The 27,905-nt window shown below is 42.2% G+C and overlaps 1 protein-coding gene across 4 annotated transcripts in view; it reads right to left on the bottom strand.

Annotated features, from left to right (window-relative positions):
- Positions 1–7,844: 7,844 nt before the first annotated feature.
- The window catches only part of gas1a (growth arrest-specific 1a), a 97,894-nt gene continuing 77,833 nt past the window's right edge, over positions 7,845–27,905 (bottom strand). For 2 of the 4 annotated variants that reach the window (XR_009794460.1, XR_009794456.1), the window contains 2 exons: positions 26,295–26,414; positions 21,552–22,408 (listed from right to left, as the gene is read on the bottom strand). The gene's annotated coding sequence lies outside the window, so the exon portion shown is untranslated. Of the gene's footprint in view, positions 8,181–9,285; positions 9,341–21,551; positions 22,409–26,294; positions 26,415–27,905 lie in introns of those variants that run through there. The other 2 variants (XR_009794457.1, XR_009794459.1) reach the window with 2 other exon arrangements.

Here is a 27,905-nt window from a genome sequence, read left to right as displayed (position 1 = left end):
ATGTAGTTGTTGCACTATGACTCTCTCTCTCTCTCTCTCTCTCTCTCTCTCTCTCTCTCTCTCTCCTCTCTCTCTCTCTCTCTCTCTCTCTCTCTCTCTCTCTCTCTCCTCTCTCTCTCTCTATATATATATATATATATATATATATATATATATATATATATAATATATATATATATATCCATCCATTTTCTTTGCCGCTTATCCTCACAAGGGTCATGCACAGACCACAATGAAACCAGAATGAATATTTCTCTCCTTTTTTTTACTTTCTTCATGTGTATCTATTAAAGCGATCAGGTTCTAATTCTCGAGGGCAATATTTTCTTGACATTGACCCCCCCCCCCCAGTAGTTGTTTTATGATTTAATTACAAGTGCAATAAGCTTCGGGGTACAGCCAAGGGCTGAAGGGGGCCTGATGTCGCTGCGCTCGAGGATAATTACAGGGAGGGAAAAACCTCGTCAGAGTCAGAGGAATTCACTGGGATTTATTCGCGAGTGAAAGGATTCCTTGTGAGCCTTAAATAAATTTTAATTGCAGTAAGCTGTCCAATACAAGAGTGTCCCCTCCTCCAACGAACCCTGATGAGTTGTGCAAAAAAAAAAAAAAAAAAAAAGACTGAAGGAGGTATTAAGGACCGCAGGGATCCACGCATTCACACAAAATACTCTGAATATAATTGGGAAAGATCACAGCAATCCTTCATGTCACACCTACACTGGCCCCGCACCCCTTACATAACAAATCCCGTGTTTCCATCACAGATGTGAGGGCAAAATAGAGCTGGTCATTAAAACAAAAAAATGTACAATCTTGTACGTGTTGGCTTCAAATAAACGGGAAGACAAAATCTAATCAACAGACTTTGGAATGCGTCTTTCCGATCTCCTCTGGCAAAACATCGCGTCTCGCTTGTCAAAGCACGCTTTGGTATTTATAGCGCTCATTTTCGGCTTTTCTGCTGCGTTTTATCCTTTCGGCACCTGCGTTCACGCATCGTTTTGTCTTGGGGGAGACATTTTATTGTCTCGTTTTGGTCATAAAGTGTCATAACAATTCAAATAGAAAGAGGGCATTGAAAGCAAGTAGAATTTGATAAAGAGGATTTTTGCTCTCTCCAAAAAGTTACAGTGAATACTGAGCTGACAAAATATTGATATAGTTTTTCTTTTCTTGTCTTGGAATATTACAAATATTCTCCCAAAAATATGATTTTTCCCCCTCTAAATATTACATTCTTGTAATATGACTTGGGGATACAATATTATAATTTATATATAATTGTCCATGTGTTATTACGACTTAATAGTCTCAATATTACTTGTAATTAGTTTTATCACTTGTAAAAGAACTTTGTTCTTGTACATTTTCAGTATATTCCTAATATTTAAAATTTATCCTGATAAAATTTCACATTTTTTATTGCACAAGTAACTTTTTACTGTCATAAATGTACGACTGTTTAAGCAGAATATTACAACTTGATTCTCATCAATTGGGACTTCCAACTTGATGACTTTATGCTCGCATATTTCAATTTGATTTTTGTGACGTTGAAATTTTAAACAAACAATGACTAATGACTGCAATAACATGACTTTATTCTGATAGTAGAGTATAGCCTCGGTTCTCAAATGTCCCCGTACTCGAACAAATCGGTTTTTGAGCAAAAATTTCAAGAGTTTTTTTTGCTTCTGTTTTCGAATGAAAATCAGTACTCGAACGCTCCCAACAAAACCCGGAAATAACAGAACGCGCGGGGCGGTCGATTCGGTTTTCGAACAAATCGGTTTTTCGAACCGCCTTCTAGAACGGATTGTGGTCGAGAACCGAGGCTCTACTGTATTGATATTGTGTCATAAATACAACTTGGGGAAAGACAGCTGAATTGAGAATTTTATGGCTGTGGGAAATGTTTCCATTTTATATCGTTACATATTAAAAAATTACTTTAACATTATTTTTCCAGTCCATCTGATCAGTGGCAACTTGCCAAAGAAGGAGAAGAACAGACTGCAATCAATCTTCTCGGTTTTCACCACGGAGAAGATGAAAGCCTCAGAAAAGTGGGCGAGTAAAAGTTGTAAATAAGCTGCAAGCAGGTGTGTGCGGTCTTTTAGGTCAGACTTTCCCCAGAAAATGACGGGAGGGGAACGGTGTGGGCGGAGAGGGAGACGGATAGAGATGGATGGACACTGAGCGAAAGAGGGCCAACGCGTTGTTGAATGTAGAGATTGGAGAATTTGGTGTATACAGAACACTTTAAAGGATTGCTTTCGAATACCACGGAAGTCAGGGACTCCGTCTCTGAAGACTTGGTTAAAGCCATTTACCGAATGCCGATTGTCGTTTGTTTGAAACGCGTCCTTGTTTCTGGATCAAGAAGCGTTTGAACCCTTTCTAGACAAGTTGAAGCCTGCCATTTGGTACCTCAGGAGTGCAGAGGTCCATAATTGGACTGCAAGGGGAGGAGGGGAGTCACATTCCCGCAATTAGTCCGATACAAAGCCCCCGCTGATTCCCCGCAGGGTGGGTGGAACCTTTTCAGGGTGGAACGTCATCTAAATCTCGACCGTACTCATTTTTATTTCCTGCCTTTTCATCTGTCAAGATCATTTGAACCACAAACGGGATCCGCTGTTACGTGGTTCCGTCGAGTCCCGGATGTTCTGGTTTTGCTGAAAGATGACGAACAAAGGAGGGGGATCGCGAGAATGCCAGGCCTCGTAGTCGGGGGTGCTGTGCGTAGAGACAAGGATTCAATTTTGGAAGGAAAACTCTCATTTGCACCGTGACCTCTGTGGGTCAAGGTAGGACGACGGGAGTGGGAACGGACCTTGAGGCGGCGCCGGTTGCGCCATTGATCTGAGCCTGTCAAAGGCCTTCAGAGAGACAGAACAGAGCGGAGCGAAAGTCTTGTGAAGACTAAGCGGTTTGGGACAACAGACAGCTCATTCTGACAGCGCCTGCGAGGTCAGAACCTGCACAGGACAAGAAACAGCCTGCAGGCCCTCAACCACATTGCTGCCTTTGAGCATTTATTTATTTTATTTTTTGAAATCTTCATTTAACTCAGGGGTGTCAAACTTTTGTTCTTTGTTATGGTTTCCGTCATCGGGGCTGATAATACTCGCTGATAATGATTGCCACATCACAATTTATGGTGACTTTTGCTGGTTCCTCAAGATAATAAAAAAGAAATGGCTAAGTGGCTTTACTCGTATCTAAATAATTCATGGCCACAGAAATAACAATTTCTGTTATTTTATTTTCGTTTATCCATCCATCCATTTTCTTCACCTCTTATCCTCACAAGGGTCGTGGGGAGTGCTGGAGCCTATCCCGGCTGTCATCGGGCAGGAGGCGGGGTACACCCTGAACTGGTTGCCAGCCAATCGCAGGGCACATCGAGACAAACGACCAATCGCACTCACAATCACATCTAGGGGCAATTTAGAGTGTCCAATTAATGTTGGATGTTTTTGGGATGTGGGAGGAAACCGGAGTGCCCGGAGAAAATCCACGCAGGCACGGGGAGAATATGCAAACTCCACACAGGCGGGGCTATTACTTCCTCCTTCGCAAGCCGACACTTTTAATTGGGTCTATCCGGTCACGTTACATTTTTCCACAGTCTCAAACGTCAGATATGATGTGATTATATGATCTCGAAGCACCACCTTGTAGTACACTCTATTAATTTGGTGTGACATTTTGAAAAGGTTGGGCTCACAGTTAAACTTTTGAGCACATAAAAGATGGTTGACTTTTGAACACTTTCATCTTTAGAATTCTAGACTTTTTTTATGGAACATAAAATGGCCGCCCCCGGCCCACGGGCTTCAAATATGATGCCCTTCTAACTAATAAATAATGTCATGTCGTGCAATCATCCTCCAGCTCACGTGGATCGTCTAAAAATCCTGCGGTGGTTTTTGCCCTCCAGAGCTCTTTTAGTCATCCTCCCGGGCATATTCGGGGGCGGGGGCGGGGGTGGGGGTGGACACACTCATAGCTCAGCGAGCTGTCAGACACACCAGCGAGCGTCTTTACTTGACACTGAGCGTGTGCAGGTAAGAGAGCAGGAACTCCCTCTCCCTTGACACTTGCAAGGACTTTGGGAATCAGGAAGAGTCCACGTGAGCAACTCAGTGGAGACGTCTCGCATCTCTAATGCAAAAGAAGCCGTATGGGTGCGTGTCGCAGTCAGTTGACTGCTTAGTTAACAGGATTACATAGAAAATAAAAGACTGTAATGTGTTCATTGAACGCGAAAATTTTCCTCATGTGTGCATACGTTCCAAAATGTCATCGCAAACTGGGAACCCTTGTAGAGCCTCACCTGTGCATTCAAGAAAATGTTTTTAAAATGCAATCATTTCTCTTTCGCTCTCTCCGTCCGATGTAAAATTAGACAAAAAGTTCCTTCTTGTCCTGAGGCTAATTCTTCCACGTACAAAAGCAACTTGTTCCATGAGAGGCACAATTAGGGAGGGGTGGGGGGGGGGGGGGCTAGGAAGATTATACACATCCTTTATAAGGCTCCTCCAAATGACTCAAGAGCTGACTATTCAGCAGCTGGTAAGATTATCCACCATTGTCACGGACTCTCATAGTCATCTTTCATCTCCCTTTGTACTGCTTCACCTTTCTCGGTCTTTTTCCCCCCCCTTTTTTTTAATGCAAGTTGGATTGAAAATAGTTGTGACATTTGGTCTGCGTGCTGTCAGAAGAGATAAAGTCACAACCTTCCCCAGACGTCGGCGAGCGCGGCGGATTATGGGGGTGAGGAATTGGGTAATAACTTTGAACATGTGACACGGTCCCCACTTTCCATCACGTATGGCGCTTCAAAGCGGGGGGAAAAATATGGTATTTATTGACGGAGCCGTAATTCAGTTCTCCTCCAAAGCCGCTCAGGTTTCATTGGACAGGGCAGGGAGAATCGAAAACAGATGAGACGAGGCCCGGCTCTGGCCGAGCTTTCACTCGAAGCCTGCAGGTTGCCGGGTTGAATCCTGTTGGGTTCAAGTTCCTCCCTGACCCGCTTCGAACTCTTGAAAGACTTTATTGATTCCTCGGCGTGAATATGCATGTCACCCGCCCCAAAGGAGCAGGAGCCTGACGTCCCCTCCATCAAAAGATTATTGTTGGCATGGCTTGGCCGAGTTTCTGCCTTGAAGAAAAGCATAATTGTGTTTCGTTCGCCCTGTCACCAAACATGTCCGACGAAAAACACGTCTCCTCCGCGCGGGGGGAGGGCTCTCGCGGGTCGTCCGTCCCCTCCGGCGCTGCCAACGCCGAAGGGATTTCCACAAAGCAAACACTGGTTAGCCTCGAAAATTTTGCGTGGAGAGCCACCGCAGTCGGCTAACTCGCTTCCAGAAAAAAGCAGTCGGCCTCGGGGGGTGAGGCACCGTGGTGTGTGTGTGTGTGTGTGCGCGTGCGTTAATGTGTATTCCATATGATTCCCCAACGGCCCAGATAGCTGCAGCGGTGACTAATTTGCTGGCAGCGCTCCAGGCTGGATGAGGTATGACTTTGCTGGAGATTTTCTCTTCCAAAAAGAGGGGGTGGAGTGGGGGGGGGGGGGGGCAGTGGAAGGGGATGGAGCTTCCAGTATCAATTACAGAGACTGGAGCCCTACAATCTGAGCTCCTCACTCATCATACATGCTACGCCTGTACGCTCCACCGCTATTCATGCTCCCTTGCCGTAATCACAGGCGAGGAAGACGGGGGGGAGCAAAATCAAAAAGGTGTGTTCCGCTGCCTGCGTGCTGTCAGCTCTTCCCTGTTGTTTACTGCGCCGTTGATCAGCTGTGAAATTTGAGGAAATAAATACAAAATGTCTCTTTTGTTCACACACAGCTGTTTTTAATGCACAGTACTTTCCAGGGTACTTTTCCCACGCAACAAGAGCCATGCCACGTTGTCATGTGGCCAAACGTCCAACGCACTTTTCGATTTAGCAATCACATCCATTCGCAGGAAGGGCACATTTTTGGTCAAGTGACAATTTTGCTGTGAGGCTTCCGTCTTACGGCGTTCCATTTTCCCTGTCAAGCTGCACAAAGGTCTTAAAAAAACAAAACCTTTCTCTTCCTTAAAGGGCTGCCGATAGGAAAAGAGAAGGGCCACTTTCAAGCCGCAACTTTTTTCACACACTTTCAACCCTGCGGTTTATGCGGTGATGCGGTGCTAGCGCTAGCGCGGCGCTAGTGTTGAGCTTTTTCTGGCTTATAACCAGGTGTGCTAACGCTAGTGCCGCATCACCGCATAAACTGCAGGGTTGAAAACGTGTGAAAAAAGTCACGGCTTGTAGGCCGGAAATTACGGTACTTCAACTTGAATTTACTTTTACTCATTTTTTCATTCACCCATTTTCTGAGCCACTTATCCTCATGAGCATCACGGGAGTGCTGGAGCCAATCCCAGCTATCCTCGGGCAGGAGGCGGGGTACACCCTGAGCTGGTTCCCAGCCAATTGCAGTGTCGTTCATATCCCTCCATCCATTTTCTTAGCCGCTTATCCTCACAAAAGTTGCGGAGAGTGCTGGAGCCTATCCCAGCTGTCAACGGACAGGAGGCGTGGTACACCCGGAACTGGTTGCCAGCCAATCGCAGGGCACATAGAGACAAACAGCCACACTCACAATCACACCTATGGGCAATTTAGAGTGTCCAATTAGTGTTGCATGTTTTTGGGATGTGGGAGGAAACCGGAGTGCCCGGAGAAAGAACATGCAAATTCCACACAGGTGGGGCTGGGATCAAACCCAGGTCCTCAGACCTGTGAGGCCGTAAAGCACTAGAATAAACTCGCCCCTGAAAGAAGCAGATCTAGACAATATAAACCAGCAGAAGATTCTTCTGTAGTAAACTGAGAATCTTTAAAGATGTTACGTGAAGGTCATTAATGTGATCTGTTCACAAATCAGACCTCCACATGCGGCAGAAAGTGTGGCAAAGCATTTTGACTTCTGAAATGTATTCACCATTATGAAGAGGAAATTTCCACTCACCTAAATTGGAAGCTCTTTCTTCACATTTGCATATAAGCGCTACATAAAACAAATTTATTATTAATGGCTGTACAAGAAGTAATCATTGTACTTATCACACCCATGGAAGATGTAGGGTGATGCCCACCCCCCCGCACACTTTTTGACACCCACACTTTTCAAGCTGTAACACCCCTCCGCCACCTTTTTTTTTTTTATCTGGTGTTGCAGACACTGTCAAATGTTATTATTAGTACAACAGCAGTAGTATGAGCCAAAGGGACTAGTCTAGCGTGGAGTCTGCTTTTTGCCCGAAAGTCAATAAACAGAATAAGAAGTATAAAAAATTGATGTTATTATACATCTTAAAACTTGGCACACAAGTTGTAAACCACTTTACCAAGTTTGGTTACAGTTATAAATATAGTTTGTGCGAGTTCATCACACAAGAATCAGATGAAAAATTATGGCAGAAACATATTAGAGCAGATATAAATGCATAAAATATTTAATTTTCTATATTTTAGATGTTATATTTGCATTTAGTTATTTATCTAACAAAAATATGGCTTTTTTAATCATGTCGAAAAAGAAAAATCTGACCAAATTTGCATTCAGGTCAGTGTAATAAAATGACCAGTTTATTTTTAAGGAAATTATGTGTTTCAATTATTAAATAAGAATGTCAGGAAGGGCATCCCGACAAGCCGAAAGGAAAAGAAGAAGAATATAAGAATACAAAAATATATTTCTTAAATATGTAGTTAAGTCAAGGGACATAAATAGAAGCATTTTCATCGTGACTGCACTTCACACTTCAATTTGTTACTTTCCACGTTGTGATTGTGTGAAATACATCAGCTGTGTTGGGTTGCGCCTCTTTTGATGGAGCACCCTTTTAGCTATCCTGCATTGGCCACCAAAAGAGTGAGTTATGCCGCGAAAAATATTGGCCCCTCACTCACGGCCTCTCCTTTGATTGCTCACCAGACAAATTTATACGCGAAGAACACAAGTGAGCCCTGCGAGCTCACACACTGATGCAAACGGGCCTCCGGTTGTGTTCCTCGAGCCATCTGTCTCTCAGCAGTGGGTCCTTGTTACCTGTTGTAGTCTTTCTTAGCGGACCCATTGACACAACACCACGTCGCTGCCAGCGGAGCCTTTCACCACCCTGCTGGCGAAAGGCTCTTTAAGTATGAATTCATTCGGAAAACCCAAAAAAAAAAAAAAAAAAGACGACCGCTTCGACCGAGTCAAAAGTAGCTAGAAAAGCACTCAGCAGACAGCAGACCATCAACTGCCCCCATTTGGATCAGCACCAAAGTGTACACCTTTACATCAAGTTTTGCCAGAATATGCAGTATTCACAGACAAAAAAGTTTAATCAGTACTTTTATACAGAAAAGCATCAAAAATGTTTTTTTACTCCTTGTCCTCTACGCCACGAAAAAGTTTTACATTTGTCGTTAATTGTTGAAATTACACTTTTAAAATTAGGATTACCCAAAAACAATGTTCCAAGAACAGTTTGAGAAGGGTTGCACATAGATTCAAGAAATATGAATGTATAGAAATCTTCAATATAGGTAAGAGTGGAGACTCTTTGTAACATTTTTCAGTGATAGCGAAAAAAAGACAAGAACTGGAGCCCAGTTCGGGGAGACGAGGCAAGATGAACCTCAACAAAAGTATTTACCGCAATTCCCGGCCTACAGAGCACACCTGGTTATAAGCCTGACCGAGTATATTTGTAAAGGAAATACCATTTGGTACATACATACGCCGCAGCTGTGTAAAAGCCGCAAGTGCCCACATTGAAACCCCCATTTAAACATGAGATATTTACAAAGAAAGATGGTACACAGAAAGAGTTTCATGCTAGCAAAGTCACTTCCTCTGCACATATATTCCACGGGTCTTATTCTTACCTTTTCCGCTCGAGTCCCCCCTTGCGGCCGTTGGAAAAAATACACAAATTAGCCACATCACCGCATAAACCGCAGGGTTGAAAGCGTGTGAAAAAAGTCGCGGGTTGTAGGCCGGAAATTACGGTACTTTCAAAAACAAACAAACCAAAAATTCCAATCAAGGACAATAGAAATTCTAAATAAGTGAACAAAATCCTCAACATCCGGACAAAATGTAACAACCACAAGCAAAGAAAACATCACAACGGGGAACGTGGCAGGACTAGAAACACGAATTGCAGAAACACCGCAGACTCAACAAACCTAGGGAAGGAAATACGAACAAAATGACAAGAGAATGAGACACACCTGGACAAGACAGGAGTTGCTGGAGGGAGCTGATTGGTTGGTCCGAAGGGGCGGCCTGACGAAAGCCAAAAATGAACAAACTCAATCTAGTCAAAACCAAATCCAAAACAAATCATGGCACCGGGAGTGAAATCCCAATCAAGGTTAAGAAAAGATCAATAGTATAAATTAGATTATTCGTTACTATCATACTGTAGAGAGTTTTAAGCCATGAAAAAGTTTTTCTGAAATAATGGAAAATAGGTTACCCCCAAACCCCATACAAAAAAAAAACATTGTTGAATTTGCGAATGCTGAAGCGCGACTACGCGGGGGCACTGATGGCAACACGGGCCAGATGCTTCCCCTTAACGCACGAGGGGGGCAGATGAGATGCTAAGTTTATACAACACCACTCGGCTCCAGTCTTAGAAGTCAGTCGGATGTCCACAGCCCGGGCATATGGACCCGGTTAGGAGCAGAGCCGCGGGCCTCGGGCCTTTTCTGTCTCATATGCGGACGCGAGCGGGCGTCACAGTCAGACGTTTTCCATTCGCCGCGGGCCGCATTAAGCTTCAAAGATCCCGGTCAAAGTTTATGATTTCTCTTGGAACCGGGAACAGAACGTTCGTGAGAGGGTGTATCAAAGAAAGATGGAACTTCATAACAAAGGCTGATTTGAATATTTGGGTTTCATCCCGCCATGCTGCAAGGTTTCTTAATGACCCCGAGTTAACTTTGCACCTAATGTGGTCATTTTCATTGAATAACAGGAAGTAAACTTTCCTGTTCTTAAACTACCCAACCCCTTTTTACCAATGACCTTTCAGAATAAGAGGTCAGGGCCAATTAGAAGCAAGCTGCTAATAGTGCCTTAGTGAGTCCAGATGTTGTTAGCTTTAGTCCCTGCAATAAATGACCCAAAAACCGCTGAAAACAAAGACAATCTGTCCGCTAAGAGGTTCTGGCGAGATGTGTGAGTTGGTTGTACCGAAATGGGCTTAATTGAATCAGGTTCCGGAGCCCGCCGTCACTCTGACATGTTATTGTAGGGTCATTATTTGGTGCCTATACTAAGTATGGCTGAGTCACAGCGCATATAGTGCAAGTATTGTGCCAGAATAAAGCTTTATAGGCATCATATGTTGCCAATTTTCAACTGGAGCAAATATTTACGGGAAGGCTAGAAATAGAATTCCTTTAAATCGGTGACCACGCCTTAGTTTGCTGTGAGAGATCATTCACCTGATTGGTCCAAATCAACACGCCAGCAACATATAGGGACAAAACAAACATATACGAATAACTTTTTGTTCAACTAAATAGGCCTAGATTTACATTTGGCTGTTAAAAATGTGACTTTGAGATCATGTTTAGTTTGAGATCATTACAGTTTGACTATGGATTTGTATCATTTATTGACTATGAGAAAAATCAAACATTGACGTTTCGCCTTTGATAACATTTGTGTCGCTCAGAGTCCTGAGGTCCCGGGTTCAATACTGGACCCCACCTGCGTGGGCTTCCTCCGGGCACTCCAGTTTCATCCCACATCCCCAAAAAACATGCAACATTAATTGGAGACTCTAAATTGCCCCTGGGTGTGATTGTGAGTGCGGCGGTTTGTCTCGATGTGCCCTGCGATTGGCTGGCGACCAGTTCAGGGTGTACCCCGCCTCCTGCCCGTTGACAGCTGGGAGAGGCTCCACCACTCCCCGCGACCCTTGTGAGGATAAGCGGCAAAGACAATGAATGAATGGATGTTTTAGCATTGGTGGGCAAAGTCGGGAGGGGGAGGGGGCACACGCCCCAAAATAAACATTTTTACAAAATGCTATGTTAAATGGTTTTCATATTGTGAAACGGCATGACATATCAATCTTATATGTCAAATTTGACATGGAGTCACCATGATGGGAACTGTAAGTTGTACTCAAACTTCAAAGCCATCAGGTGCACGTTTGACTTTTTCTTTCCATTTGTGTGTTTTGCTGAAAGCTTTTTGGTTCGTTTTTAGCACTCTTAAATCGCTGCCAATATCTGCTCAAAATTCATGAATTCATAAATCATTTTTTATTAGTCAGAATAACATCAGTTGAAATCTTGGAATCTTGTAAAAGTTTTCACCACTTGCATTTTTATCCCCCCCGGCCCGCAAACATAATCAAAGCCACCGCTTACGCCCTCTTCCAAACAAACTCTTCAGTACATTTTGTTCTTTGAGCACCCCCCCCCCAACCCCCGAGTGTGTGCATACTTACTATAGGCTACAAATAACACGCTAAATTGTACAGTATGATGTACTCATGGAAGTATATGTCAAATCAGATCGGTTTGGTTACCAAATAACAGGTACATTTTTTAGAACAAGCTAAAAAGAAATAGCGCTCGTTATAATTGTGCGATCCAAAAGACTTCCTGCAGAACCGCTTTTAGGCTTTTGGTTTTCGAGGCTAGTTCATGAACCATTTATGTGCTTTTTTGTTTGTTTACTGCGGTTTGCCTCTCATAAAAATAAAGTCAGCTGAAGGATTCGCCCTCAGCCTTTGGCTGGCTGTCAAACCCTCCGAGCTGCGGGAGCCGTCACGCCCACCGATGGCCTGGGCGGAAATTGACTTGGGGGGAAAAAAAAAAATAGACAGCCACGCTGTACAGTACAAATACATCAACAGGTCATTACTTGCGTTAGAGTGCTGACACGAGGAAATGATACAGATAACGCGTTGGATTGGGAGTTGTTAACAATAACCTCTTTTATATTGAGATCTGGCAAAATGGATGCATCATCTAAGACAATGTTTTGATGTTGTTGTCAACAACAACGACGATGAGAATTTTTTTTTCCCTTTTCTTGTGACAAGATATCAAAACAGGAGGCGTTGTATGCAGTACATATTTTCTTTGTTCTGCAGCTGACAAAAATGAATGATGGTGGGTGGGGGGTGACCTCACTGGAAGAGGAGAGAGAAACGAACTTTAAAATTGTGTCGGGGTGGGGTTATACAGGAAGCGCAACGACAGTCCAAAGAGCTTTCGTCAGAACCAAAACAAATGTGATGAAATTAGTCCAGAAATTCAAGGAAACTTGAAACACTTTATTCAACTAATGTGGAAATTAAGTTGACCAAACTAGTTTGGATATGTAAAAAAATATAATAAATTAATTTTAAAAATTGATGAGTAAAACCATCTAAATTAACGTTGCATGTGGTGCTTTTATTTTTATTTGAATATTTGAAAATAAAGAAAAACAAATACACAAAAACTTGACACAAATTTGCCACGTTCAAAATTGTATTTCTGCTTCTACAGAACGCTGAAAAATATTAAAAGGTAAAAATGTGAGATTTACTGGTGGTCTAAAAATAGTTTTTAAAATTAAAAAAAAAGTTCAAATTATCCCCCCCATATTTTCATTTGGAGTAAAAAAAATAATAATAATAAATTGGGTTCACGTAATTTTGTAAATTTGTTCACTGGTTCCATAGATTTTTTTTTTTTTACATAACATTACCTTATATCAAAATCTAATTTTGTTGAAGTGGCTAAAGTAATAAAGGTAAATAGACCAAAAATGTGCTGTGAGAAATTATCATATTTCACCTATTTGGTCAAAAATTGTATACTTCAAATAAGTTATTCTTTGTTCATCGCTCTATACAAGCGACAGATATTGGCAGGCAGAAAAATGGAAAAGATGGCAGACGGAACAACAAATCTGGGTTTGTATCTACTGGTCAATATTCATAGAACAGAATTTGATAAGCTGTATTCTAGTACGTAAAATGTAAATTTCGACAACATCATCATTATTTCAGTATTTCTATTTTGTGTAGGTGTTTAGTCCTGTTGGATTTTTCAATGGAAAATATCTCTTGGCTGAGTAAAGGATGAGAAACTGGTGTGAAACACAAGTTGTCTATGCTAAGCACAGTTTGTGTCTTCGTCCTCAAACTAGTTTACTCCACTTTCATAAATTGATGAAACATCTTTTTCAAATAAGGTTTTAAGTAGCTTGCATGCATAACACTGTGGAAACTTCTTCAAGAACAAACTTTTTAAAAGTAAAGTAAAAATGCTGAGTTCAACAGTAGCTGTGAAATCAGCTGAACGGGAAAGTAACGCAACATGTTAGTTTGCTGCATCCTGGAAAATGTGCTCAAATGGGTGATTCGTTGGAATGGAACTGAACGTCTGAGTGAGCCCGGTGACACGGCTTTGAACTGATGCAACACAAGTTGTATTTAGCGCTGTCGACATAACTAGCACTTGTGGGGCTTCGACTGCGGTTTGGGAAGGGAAAAACTGACACTGGGAGGAATTACAATGCCGCCTGTGGTTTCCATAATCAAAATGTTCACTTTCCTGTTCGTAAAAGTGCCTAGGAGCCAACCACTAAAAGACTTTAGGTCGCATCTGAATGTCATCGTTAAAGGTCCTGTTGTGTTTTGTTTTAATTTGAAGAGATCGCAAAGGAAACTGTTGTTAACAAGCCTGCCAAATTTGAATGATTAAAAAAACTAAGCACAACACATTTCTATTTGTTTTAGCATTTCAACTATATGCGCTCAATCAATCAAATTCCACTTATATGCCCTGGAAAAATGGATGCGACTTGATCTTTATTATGCCTTCACATACTGTAAATATGTTTGAGCTGCATAGAGCCTCCCCGTGGCTGAAATTTATACCACTAGGTTGTCGCGAGGCTTTTTCATGCCGCGACAACGAGGCACTCAAAAGTGAACAACCGGAATGCACGTTGACCATCAAGTCAGATTAAAACAAATATAAAAATCATTCTGTCTTCCTTCTGACAATGAGCCAGTATCCTGTGGCCATAGCAACTCCCCTTCCCCCCATCAGTTTCCACCTTTCTCACCGTCACCTGACCTCATGACTCAAGACCAACAATGAGGCACTCTACAGCAGTCGCACCAGCAGACTATCCGAAAACGTTTTTGGGGTGTTGCAATTGGGCTGGCTAACCTCTGATAACAACAAAGGCACCGAACATCTTATTTTAGATTCTGAGGGAAGGTGACTCATGCCAAACTCCAAAATGTGCCACGTTGTACCTTTTTGACCACAAAAATAAATAAAATCAGGAAAACTGAAATGGCGAAAAACAGGTTAATGGTACATCTCCACAGGCGTGTACTCCATAGTTCTCAGTTTTCATCAGTTATCTTCAAACCTGTAAATCTCTGAATTTACTTTGCAAGGTCTTTGAGACGCTGCCATCAACGTGCCACATGGCCGCCACTATGCTGAGCACACGGGGACTTTCACAGGAGGAAATTGAAAAATCTGCAGACAGAGGAAATTAAAATAACCAAGTCAGGCATTTTTAGAGGCCCACATTCAGAACCTGAAGGCTTTTTGCGCTGAGACTTTTTTTTTTTAATAACCTACTGTACATGCTCGGTTGGGAGAAACGTTATGAAAAGCAGCTGGCAAACCGGTCCCCGAGACAGAACATGTTTGAAACGGGCCGTGTCAGCTTTCTACATCTCACTTTTGTCTTTGACCTCGCTTTTGGTTTCCCAACATCTGTTTTTATCACAATAATATAGCCCACACGGCCCAACGATGTCCACTTTGGTTTGGCGAGGACCGCACGAACACCCAGGCCACTTTGCTAAAAACATTAACAACACGGGCGTTTTTGTTTTTCTCTCAAAATGATGAAGTGCACGGAGAGACAACGTGCATGTCATGACAGTCTTGTCTTATCTGGGCATCTCGCGCTACTGCTATCTTCCACTTGTGGCTAAGAATGTCTGCTGCTGTGTCAGGGAAGAGGCGGGATGAGCAAGCAAACAGACTTCGGGTGGGGGGGATAGGTGACATAAAACAGACAGATTCCAAACGGCTCTCGGGTATTGCAATGTTCACAAGTTCACGTTAAGTTTGAGTGGGGTTTTTGCAACTGGAGCTGGAAATAAAATAGTATTGTGGAATATTGTTCTTCGGTCTGCATATATGGGACAGTTATTGGTTACAACACCAGCTGGTTATACTAAATTTAAATTGTTGGTGACCCTCTGACGTCATGTAGTGCAGAGCGCTAAGTCCAAGATGGCAGGCCTCGGGCACATAAAGTCTTTATAACTGCGCATAAAGAGTCAGCATGCTGCCTCTCAAGTATCATTTATTTTATAGCGCTCACCAAAAAGGACTGACAGGTCTTACCGATGCATAGGCCGACCAATATCTGAGAAATCTGGTACTTTTCTTAGTTTACATTGCTGGTCAAATGTCCAAAGAGATCAATTGAAATATTATTGAAGTCAAAGACGAGACTTGGCTGAAGATTAAACATGTCACATTTTGATTGAAGATTAAAAATATCACAGAAAGCGTATCAGACGATGATTTCTTCTCTTTTGAATCCAAGGTTGGACCTTTTGGCCATGATTCCAAAAGATTTGTTTGGCACAAGCCCTCAAAGTGCCCTTAAGCAAGGCACGGAACACCTCACACAACGCTAGCTGAAGATATCTACGACTCTTTGCTTCCCCCTTCGCTCCAACTTCTACTTATGGAACTAAAAGTATCCTGCAGAGTCTAAGTGGAATTTCCCTATTAATTGAATGCATCCATCCATCCATCCATCCATCCATTTTCTGAGCCGCTTATCCTCACAAGGGTCGCGGGGAGTCCCAGCTGTTAACGGGCAAGAGGCGGGGTACACCGTGAACTGGTTGCCAACCAAATGCAGGGCACATCGAGACAAACAGCCGCACTCAAAATCCCACCTCGGGGCAATTTAGAGTCTCCAATTAATGTTGCATGTTTTTGGGATGTGGGAAAAAAAACGGAGTGCCCGGAGAAAACCCACGCGGGCATGGGGAGAACATGCAAACTCTACACACGTGGGGCTGGATCGGGGCTGGATCAAACCCTGGACCTCAGAACTGTGAGGCCAATGCTTTCCATCTGAACCATCGTGCCGCCCAGATTATATTCACAAAAGTAAATTTACAATTGGAATTCGTATTGAGGTTTCCACATAAATTGTAGAAAAGTTCATTTATGTCATTGTCCTTGTAGACAAAGAAGAGAAGATGATGTAACACATGTAAACAACCCTGTCCCAACTTTTTTGGGACGTATGGCAGGTATCAAAGTCTTAATAAGTGAATATTCGCACAAACACACACACAGACACACACACAAAATACATTGATCAGTTTGATCATTCATTTCATTTAATAAATTTGGAAATGATTGTATTCTGTTTTTAAATAGGTTTTACACAACATCCTCGAAATCTGGGTTTGTAATCCGAAAGACGGAGTGATTACACCCCACCGCTGTTGCGCCCTCAAAGAGCCAAAGTTGCCCGGACTTACAGCGCAGTACGTAAATGCCGCGAGGCCTATTCTGGAAGAAGGGCCCACGTTCTCGGATTTCACGAGCGCAGATCTGAATCTGAGGCTACGTTCATCAGGAAATATTTGCGTCTATCTATCGGAGGGCTGCTCTTTCAAGCGGACCTTGCCATGAGATAAGAGCGGCGACTGAGGGCAGGAGACAAGCTAATGGGAGGGAGAATTCCCATGGCCCCCAAACTACTCGCAGCTGGCCTTCTGCAAAAAAAAACAAAAAAAAAAAAAATACAAAGCGGCAAGTCGTAATATTCCCAACATGCAAGGGAACGTCATTGCTTTCACAATTCTTACAGGATGCCTTTGGGTCGCTTAGAATAGTTCACAACAGTTTGTGTCACAACATTTGCAGGCTTGTACAAAAAATGGTGAACAACTCCAAACCTTCATCATGTATGTGACACGCTGTGGCGACTCCTAACGAGACAAGCCGAAAGAAAAAGAAGAAAGATGTAATGTATAATGCAATATAATAAAATATTGACATAATCTAATTACTCATATTTAAGAGAGTATTTAAATATTTGAATTAAAAAGGGGTTTATGCTCCAATTTCAAAGTAATCATAATAATCATAAAAACTTTGCTTAAAATATTAATCGGAACTATGAGGGAACAAGCTAACAGGGAAGCTGGGGGTGGGGGGGGGGGTCAATTGTCTTTCACATTGAAGCACTTTTTGCACCCATACTTCAAAATTACTGTTTTTTTCTCATGGCCTAAAAACGATATTGTGAATAAAAAGCTTGAAAATGCTCAAAAGTAATACTTTTAATGTACATCTGTTCCATCATAAATGAGTTTTTATAGTGTCAAACTTAAGGATATCAAAGAAACATGAAGATGGTGCAGAAAATTTTCTGGCTTTCGCCGCCACACTACAAAGGGATCCGTTGACTACACAACAAGCTGGCGAGTAATATATTAAAAAAAATATGCTGTGTTTTAATTGCTTCATTGAGCATTTTGCCTGCAGGTGATTTACTAACATACGAGGTAATCCCACATGAAAAGAAAAAAAAAATCCATCTTGAGTACACACTAATCGTAAATTTGTAATTAGGTTGTTCTTGCAAAGTGGGCCACAGCAACACATCAAAGCCCCCCTGAAAAACATCTGAACATGTCATTTGAGTGAAAAGAAAACTTATTAGTGTGAGTTTTTGTGTGGAAAAAGATCACGCGCGGGCACAAACATTCGCAGACGTACATGCGCACACACGTGCACAGAGATGGCCTCTTCCAAAGCCACTGCCGGAAAGTCTGTGGTCTGCAAGAGGAAAAATGTCCTTAAACACGAGTGCGGCTTTGCCTTGGCCAGCGCGTCTTTTTCTTCAGCGGTGAGTTAATCTTTTCTGCCTGGCTGCTCTCCATCTATACAATAGAAGGACTCGGGCTGGACCGTTTGCCGGTCAAGGTGAACGTGGAGGCCATTTAGAAATATTTCTTTTCATCTCTGTTCAGAAATTGCCTCCCATCAGCATTTGAATCCAATCCGGTTACTCCACAAGTTGTCCAAATTGAGGTCTACATGTGGATCTCAAGGAGACTCAACTCCATTTTGGGTGATCGCAAATTACATGACTCCGCAAAGCTGTAGTAGGCATGCCAGGGCAGCTGTTGGCGCTGTTGCGAAATACCGCGTAACAGTGCAGAACATTTTTGTCTTGCAACAGTGGCGGGATGGAAAATAGTTACTTTTCCATTACACCGACAAATGAATTTAAAAAGTTGTGTGAATACAATACACGCAAATTAACTATTTTTTGTTATAGCAGTTTTACTTTTCAGAGTAGTTCGGGTGTCCTGTATCAACATGAGACTTTTGGTGATGATAAGGAGACTAAGGGCAAAATATTTTCAATTTATTGAATGCCTTGGGACCTTCGGAAGCCATTTGGAGAATACCGAGTTGAACATCGACAATACTGGTGCAGCAGACTTAGAATTCTGTCCATCCAGACGCTGTAGTAGAACCTGGTAGTATCTACTTTTGCTGTTGTTGTTATTAAGAATTTTCTTGCAGGGGAAATTTCCTCTGTGAACTGTACCCCCTGGTTGATCCTCACTCCCTGGGTAATACACACAACACACACACACACACACACACACACACACCTCGCACTCTCCATTCCAGCAGTTTGATTAACATTGTTGTTCCCAAAGTCAACACAACTTTTAGTCGATCTCTTTTTCAACATGAACACGGCATTAAATAATAAAAATCACCTCATACATCCCATTATCATCATTCAAAAAGTTAGTGAGGGATGCTGTACATCACAGGTGCCAAACTCAAAGCCTGGGGGCCAGATCTGGCCCGCCACATGATTTTGTGTGGCCCTCGAACCCAAATCTAGAGTGCAAGTTCCCATGATTCTTGTCAAAATCTGTACCAAAATTTCAATTTGCCATTTATCATGAATTACAAAGTTGTGATATGACTAGCATTTTTGTGTTACCAAACGTGAATAGTTGAAAAACGCATTACCCTTGCTTTCTGATTCCAAAACTAGTTCATAAATTGATGACGTAAATATGATGAGACGATTAAATATTTCTGTTCCACAGTCATACCGGCCCTCGTAGGGAAACTGGAACAACAATGTGGCAAGCGAAAAAAAATAGTTTGACACACCTGCTGTACATGATCGCTGCCCCCATTTTTTAGCACTTTTGGAACATTTAATTAATCATTTACAATTATGTCATTGAACGTATTATCTGTACTGTAACTACAGGATATCACACTGTGGAATTTGTTGTCCATGTATGTATTTGTCTTTTCTTTGTTTTATTCTGTCTCCCTCAAAATCGGCATTGCGGCTGAGAATGAGTGGCCATACTTGGTTAAAAAAAGATGAAATGAAGACAAATAAATACAAAATACCCGGTAAGAAATGTTTTCTAAACATTTCCACCATTTGTGAAGCTCGTCAGTTTTCTGTCAGTAAAAAAAGCTTCAGGCCGACAGAAAGATTTGGAGTGCATTTCCTGTGGTGCAGCGTCATGCGAAGCGATTGGCCTTTTCGGGACTCTCCCCACCGAGAATCAGAGCCTTCTAAATCGGGCCACATCGGACTGGTCCTGTTTTCACTTAAGTCTGCTCTACGCACTGCTTAAACCGCGTCCGTGCGTGCCAAGAACTCGCTGATACACACCTCCGTCTGAATTGTAAGATTTCGCTTGTGTGTGAATGATTCCAAAGTGGATTTGTAGCTTCGGTTTGTCGTTGGGTCACAACTCGATGCGATGAAATGTTGATGCAAAACCGACAGCTGAATAAACGGCTTTCCTCGCTCACGTTTAGAAATGTAATTGTCCGCTGCCTTCGTTTGCCGTTTGCTTCAACGTAACCGCGTCAAGTCGCCGAAGACTAAGGAGCCGAACACACCTGGTTACAATTTCTCCGCAGCCTTTCCTACACTAACAAACCACCGAGGCGACCTGCGGCGTAATCTTTTCTTTCTTTATAAGCCAGCTTTGGATAATTACTTATCTTTTACAGTGCAGTTCCCATTCAAAATAGCTTTTCAAACAAAGAGCTTTGCGGGGATTTGCGGGGCCGCTGCGCTGCATGCGCTGCTTTGCTTTCAAGGTGCAAGAAGAGCCGGTTTACTTTGGCTGCCGTTGAGTAAAGCGCACTTGTGAGGGATTTAAGAGGAGATCTGAACGTTTTATTTTACGGTCACCACCTTTGATTGCGCTTAATTCCTCCAACACGCGTCGCTTTGTTGACACACTGGGAGGTGAAACCCGAGTTTGTTCATTAGATAAAAGTGACAGCGCCGTCAAAGCATTTGGAGTTAAACATTTTCAGTTTCCGAGGGGCGGCGAAAAAGAAAACGTGCGCGCGAAACAATTACCGACTTGAAGGGAACACACGTGAGGGAGCAAATTGTGTTTTCTGACAGGGTCCAAGATTAAAAAAGCAAAAGGTTAGAGAGATAAAAGAGGCTGTTCGCCCTTTGCTCCTCTCATTGAGCTTGTTGTTTGTTTAACTACTGGGACATTAGGAGCTTCTTAATGGAGCTGAAGAGGGAGGATCTGCCTCTTGCACAAGCCAAACAGGCGGAATTTGATGAGGGAGCCGGCACAACTCGCCGCAACTTGGATGGTTTGAACTACAACTGTAATCACTGCCAATTGTATATCTTGAAATATGTAGCGTATTTGGGTGGGATTTGAAAAATGTTTAACTGAGGAAAAGTGGAACTGAACCAAGTTATTTTTATGTCAATTTACCCGCTATCGCACCAAATTTAAAATTCACAAATATCATGCTATTGATTTGCTATTTTGACTGATTTACGCTGAACAGATCTTCCAGGGCATCTAGCTTTCAATTCCAAAGTCGGCTTTTCCACTTGTGCCAACAGCTACGTGGTTCCAATGGACAAGAAGTGATCAGCTCTGTGGTGGGAAGTGCAGAACCACATGGCACACCCCAAACTACTTCACAAGTTCCCACACTGTACTGCTTTTAGGGGTCTTTTAACACAGCGTTTAGCTTGTTGGCTCATTTTGTTGTTGTTTTTGAAAGATAAGCAGGAACAAGAAACGTGGTAACAATTTGCAGGTATAAGGACAAAGACAAAAAATTGCACCTTATAATCTCAAATAGTGATTTTGAGCATATTAGCTTTTTTTTTTCATTATTATTATCATTATTATTAAACTTCACATGCATTGACAAAATGCATTTTCAAAATGGCCAAGGCACCTAATTAAAATATTATAGTGGTCAATACAAACCAAAATCATTCAACAATATACTAAGTATATTTTTTTATTGTTTCTTCTTTAAAATTTGGTGTAAACAATAACAAAGCTGAACATCAGTTGAAATTCAATCTATTTTCTTAATAAAGCATCATGCAAAAATGTGTCGTTATCAATATTGCAATGGATGAGAGAAATTTAATCATATTAAAAGCATGGAAAGAAAACCTGGAACTTCACTAATGAAAAAAATACACACTGACAGAAACATGGCAGCTACCTGGTTAATTGTATCACAATGCCACAGTCCCTTTAATTAGACAAATGTAGATTACTGCATTGTAAATGTTCTGTACAGTTGTTTCATTTCGTTTCATTTCGCAGCATAGATGTTGTTCATATAAAATGAAATATATAATAACGAAAGTCTCATTGGAATCAATGATAATGTACTTTCAAATCATTCACCAGTTGCAGATATTTAGTGACAACAGTACGAATGTAGAATACTGAGTTCACCAACGAAATGAGGTATGATTAAAAATGCTCTGAATGTCTCGTCTCCATCTTGATAAAGTCGAAATATATTGCCCACAACATTTTGGGTGTGTATTATTAAATACATTTAATTCTCCTGGGCTACGACAGGAAAACCTGTTAAATTTGCTCCATTCTCGTCTGGCAGGAGGCGCAAAAGCTTCAACCGAGTCGAGCCGACGAGTGACTGAAGCGCATTCAGAAGGTCTTTCCCGTTAAACCGCCATCAAACATACGTCAACGGCTCGTCTTCACCTGCTACAAAGTGTATAAATGGGAAGACTAAACACTGCGGTTTTCTCCACAGAGACGGAGCCGACGGAACCTGCGCACGAGCACGCTACAATTATTTTGTATTGTATAATAATAAGGATGATCCCTGAGGGCCCTTCGGCTACAAGAGAAATTTACTCTACTAACCTCAGGAAAAAAAACATGGGTTACTCCAGTCGACTGTCGGGGGATGGCAGTCAGATCTTCTCATGTGACGGCTAAACCACAAACAAAAACATCACATTGTGCAGTTACAGTAGAGTTACCGCAAGCTATTGTCTCTGACAATTAAACATAAAGGCATCTTTTAGCCCTCAGCTGCCTTCTCGACTTCTTTTGTCCGCACAATCCTGCGCGTTTACGACATTGAGAAGAAACCAAATGATGCAGTTGTCGTCCGTGGCTTGTGACTTTGAACGGTTTACCCAGTTAATGCACCCAAAAAGCGCGCAAATATTTCAACAAATTAAAAACAAACACAAAAAAAACTGTCAATGGAAGCTATTTATAATTTAGCTATGCCTACAACACTTACTCTATTTGTTTTGTCTTTGTGTCAAGTAGGCAACTTCAAATAAACTGTTAAATCCTGGTTAAAGGTACAAACGGGTTTTAACAAATCGTCAACAAATTTGACATTCTCTTGTGTTTTAGTTGCGCGGTAAACCAACTCAAAACCCACACATTGCAATTCTTTTTGAATTCATTGCAATTCTCAATTCTGGTTTTAAATCCAACATTAGATTGAAAGAGCTGAGCTTTATTTTTAATTAGAAATGATTGCAAGTCTGCGAACTTCACAAATCTTTCAGGTCTAATTGGGACTCAAACATTTTCTCCTTCATTAGAGAAAATACATCTATTCGTTGAAATTCTACCTCTATTGTGGGAGTTTGCGTCTGTCTTCCGAACACAATAGAAAATACTGGATACTGCGCAGCCGTGAAAAAGAGAAAAAAAAGCCTTCAAGGATGTACAATATAATAACACGCCAAGGTCTTTGTAGAAAATGTGCCTTTAAAGTTCTGGTACATAACATTGTAACTGTATGTTAAGCTAATACACAACCACTAAATGTGTATATGAATAGTTATGCATTTTCAGCACTAACCTTTAGTATATCTCTTCTTTTGAGGGTTTTACAAGTTAATACATCTAAAAAGCATGATATAGTAAGTCTTCATCGAGCCTCGTTCTTGACATGGAAGTGTTTAATATTATGATGCGGCTAGGAACTTGTTTTTGTTTTTGCGTGACAGTTAAGAAGGCTAAAAAGTCTCTTCAAATATTGCAAGTAGACAATTCTTTGGTGGCCATCCATTTCCATTGTTTCCTGTGGGAAGAAAATCAACCATTGTCATGGAATGGATTCAGTTATTCACCGAAATATTCACCTATTTGCAGCTAAATGCCCTGCGGTCAACTGGCAAGCTGTTGAGGGTGTACCCCGCCTCCTGCCCGTTGACAGCTGGGATAGGCTCCAGCACTCCCCGTGACCCTTGTAAGGATAAGCGGCAAAGAAGATGTATGTATGGATGGATGGCAGCTATGAGAAAAGTATTAATTGGTGTCACTGAAGTATGCTGAAATGATACCCCTCATTATAAATTACTCAGCTCCTCTTCGATGCTATGTTTAGCCTGGGTTGTTAGTGGACGTAAGGAAGCCGCCTCAGTGTCTATTAAAAGTTACAAGTAACAAACAAACAGCTGTTTTTAATACACGTTGCAAAGGCAATGACACAAAAAGTATTTTTGATTGGAAAAAATCTGTCAAAATTTTTAAAAACGGCACTGTCCTTGATCTTCTGATGCCTTATTTCGAAATCAAGTAATCTGTAAATCATTTATTTGTAAAAGTTGATGTTGTCATGATCCTGCCGTTCCAGCACAAGCTGTGCGGGTGTCCGAGCAGGTGCTCTGATTGGAAGGTGCACACCTGCGCCTCATGCAGCCTGATGATGCCGTGGATTTATATGACCGCGATGACAACTGGCCGGCGCCAATTCGTATGATCTTCATGTCCCATTCGTGTGCTCCGGTATCCCTGATTGAACCTGTGTGTACCGACCTTCGTCCGTTCTCCGACCAACCCCGTAAGCCTGACTCCTTTGATACTTCTGCCTGCGTTGATTGTTCTCCCGTGTACCGTCTCCTGCTGCACCGGACTGCCTGCTCGATCCCCTACCTCTGCATATAATAAACGCGTCTCTTGTTGAACTACCTTGCGTCTTCCGAGTTCCTGCATTTGGGTCCTACTCTCGTTTCCGATGGGACGTGACAGATGTGAGTGATGAAGATAAAAGTCTGATCGAGTTTATGGTTTAAACTATTAATTCAGGTAACTATAAACTTGAATGTGTCTGTATAAATTTGTTGAGGGCCGTCAATTACGCCTGTTTTTTTGCTTTGCAGCGGGGGTGTTTACTGTACTTCCTAGGATTGTTTCCAACCATCCATCCATCCATTTTCTTAGCTGCGTATCCTCACAAGGGTCGCTGGGAGCACTGGAGCCTGTCCCAGCTGTCAACGGGCAGGAGGCGGGGTACACCCTGAAGTGGTTGCCAGCCAATCGCAGGGCACGTGAATACACACAGCCCCACTCGCAATCGCAACTAATGTTGCATGTTTTTGGGATGTGGGAGGAAACTGGAGTGCCCGGAGAAAACCCAGGCAGGCACAGGGAGAACATGCAAACTCCACACAGATGGGGATTTTTTTGGGATCGAACCCGGGTCCTCAGAACTGTGAGGCCAACGCTTTACCGGCTGCTCCACCGTTTCATCATGGTGTAAAAGACGTTTAGACAGCATCAATTGTTTCAGTGATTTCATTTTTTTTTTTTTTTCAAATCTCATTTCCAGGGATTTTAGCATGTAGCACAGTTTTGATATGAGATCTGCTCCACAGAGACAAGGCCACCTGTTGAAGAGCCCCCACCGAGAGGGCTTGGGGGCCAAATATCAAGCGACATGTCTGATTCCCTGATTAACATTCCTGGCCGGGAATCATTTAGCAGATCTGTCAGCAGGTGGACAGAGGCAAGCAGGAGGCTGACTGGCACAATTATTGGAAGAAAATTCTGACGGTGTCCTTCATCGCTGCTCATCATGAAACGGGCCAACGTGGGAGAACAACATGAGTGTACCTCCTCTGCTCAAATCTGGGATAAAAAAAAGGTCCTCTGGCATGAAGAAGAGGTTTTTTGTTTAACAAGGAGGAAAAAAAAAAACCGGCATTCCCCCCCTTCTGAAGGACTCCGGGGTTCAGAAATCCTGTGAAAGCAACAGCTGTTGTTTCCTTTCCTCCAAACAAAGGCCAAGGACCCACTGGAAGCTGATACGCCGCTGAGGGGCGCTTGTAAAACGAGCCAGGCTACGGCGGAATGACTCAGTTCTTCTCTAAGCCATGACAATTTGTCGCCTCGGGCACAGATCGTCTGACGAGAAAAAGCCCTTTTTGAGCGTCCCGCAAAGGAGACGACGAGACCAGAGAGCCTCGAGCGGACAATTGGACAGCGGGCGCGAATGCCTTCAGCAAGGTGGTGCCACCCAAATGGCCAACAAAGATCTCCTTTTGGGGTTTTGTCGACACTTCTGGGGCTATGAAGGAAGTCATATATCTTCTCCCCAGGCAGTGCCACTCGCATTAAAAAACATAAACCCAACGTTAAGTGTTTGGTTTTGCTAATCCGTCACTGATTTCCTGGTTCATAAATCCTCTTGTCGAAAAAAAAAAAAAACACACACACGGGAGAATATAGAGAGCAGCGCTGCACATCCCACAACGCGGACCCGGACTGATGTTTGTTGATTGAAGTGATTGTTCACTTGAGTGACTGTTTTACAGCATGAACGATGTTATCCTCTTGCCTGCTGCCACGGGAGCAGCTGTAAGTTCACACACGTTTCCAAATATTTACATCCATGGCTTCTCCAACGCACTTTGAGCTTTTAGGTTTTACTACCTTGGTGACTATGTGGCGAAAAAGCCGACAAGGCGCGGCGTTATCGGAGGTGGTTTGAGAAATGACCGCCAAAAATGACTTCACTGATCTTAATATTATAGTGGTACCAAGATGATATTGTGTTTTTGTTTTTTGTACCTTTTTGACATTGCATCCAAGAGTGGAGGTTGGGTGTCTGAGAAGAAACAGCTGCTTCCAGGAGGGGCTCCAATGCTGCTGACCCTGAAGTGTCGGAATGGGCTGATCCACAGCAGGAGCCTAAACCCACCAAAGAGTTTCTCATCTAGTTTAATCCATAAAACATTTCAAGATAAAACACATATCTACATGTTTTATACACAAACAGTTCAAACAAATACACTCCTCCAGGGAGCTGTGATGTAACTGCTTTTGTAATAACAGGTTATTATCACCCCCCCCCCCCCCAATGTGAGGATTGGAATGCTCAGGATGGAGAAGTGATAGCCTTAGGTTGTTTTAGGCAAGAGTTTAATTTGGTTGCTAATTTGTAGGTGGGCTCGTGTTACTTATGTTTCTGTTCTTGTATTTAGTGTTTAATACACAGGTTATTGCTGTATGTAGGGACACTTGATTTAATTAATTGCATGAATTAATTACAGTTTAAAACAATCTGAAAATTAAACAATGAATCACACGACAATTGGCTTGCGAGTCATTCCAAAACAAGAAAAATCTCCTCAGCACCTAAATGTTATAATGTGACACTTGAATGGCATTGAAACCATTCCTCTCCTAGCTAGACGACGCTAGGCTATGCTAACTAGCTGAAGCACGGAAAGCATCAAACTGCTTCAATTAATCTGGAATCACTGTTGACGTGCCATACTTCCATCTACAACACAAGGTGACTATTATACATCCGTAATCAGACAATATTTACAATACTCTATGGTTTAAGATTATAATACTGCATGAATCCAGATTAGGGTGGCTGATGTTGTACAGTTGCCTGCGGAGATGTGTTGGCCGGAATTCCTCTTCCTTAGGGCTTAAAATTTGCTCATCCACAGGCAGGCAATTGCTCCTTCATTCCTTCATGCACCCTTGTATAGATATGACTTTATGGTTGTAATACTGTGACTTTAAACTCAAAACGAAAAAAATTCGAAAAGAAATATAACATTATTCATACAAACTGTTTATAAAAAACATTTACGGCACAGCTTTTTACGAAAACTATAAAACTTCATTCTTGCAATAAAAAAGAGCTCTTAATCTCAAAAAGACATGATTTTATCTCAAAAATACCTTTATTATAACTCCTTTCTTGCATTATTAAAATTGTAATCTAGGATTTACATGATTTTTTTTAAATTGCAAATATATACAATTCATGTAATATTACAAATGGGAAGGCCCACTACCCTGAACAAAAACAATGTCTTGTAAATTTGACTCACCACACAGAGACAAGAGTATTGTTAACAGGCCGGACAAACTTGAGTGATTTAAAACAAAAACTGCAGTTTGGGCGGCATGGTGTAAAGTAAGTAAAAGTAAACTCAGCTGTAAGTAAGTGTTGGCCTCACAGTTCTGAGGACCCAGGTTCAATCCCGGCCCGACTGTGTGGAGTTTGCATGTTCTCCGCCGTGCCTGCGTGGCTTTTCCCGCAGCACTCCGGTTTCCTCCCACATCCCAAAAACCTCCAACTGAATTGTCCCTAGGTGTGACTCTGAGTATGACTGTTGTTTGTCTCCATGTGCTCGGCGATTGTTTGGCGACCAGTTC

This window comes from Syngnathoides biaculeatus, chromosome 4 (assembly GCF_019802595.1).
Source record: "Syngnathoides biaculeatus isolate LvHL_M chromosome 4, ASM1980259v1, whole genome shotgun sequence".
Lineage (NCBI taxonomy): Eukaryota > Metazoa > Chordata > Actinopteri > Syngnathiformes > Syngnathidae > Syngnathoides > Syngnathoides biaculeatus.
Note: the sequence above shows the minus strand (reverse complement) of the source record. Positions and strands in the feature narration are given on the sequence as shown.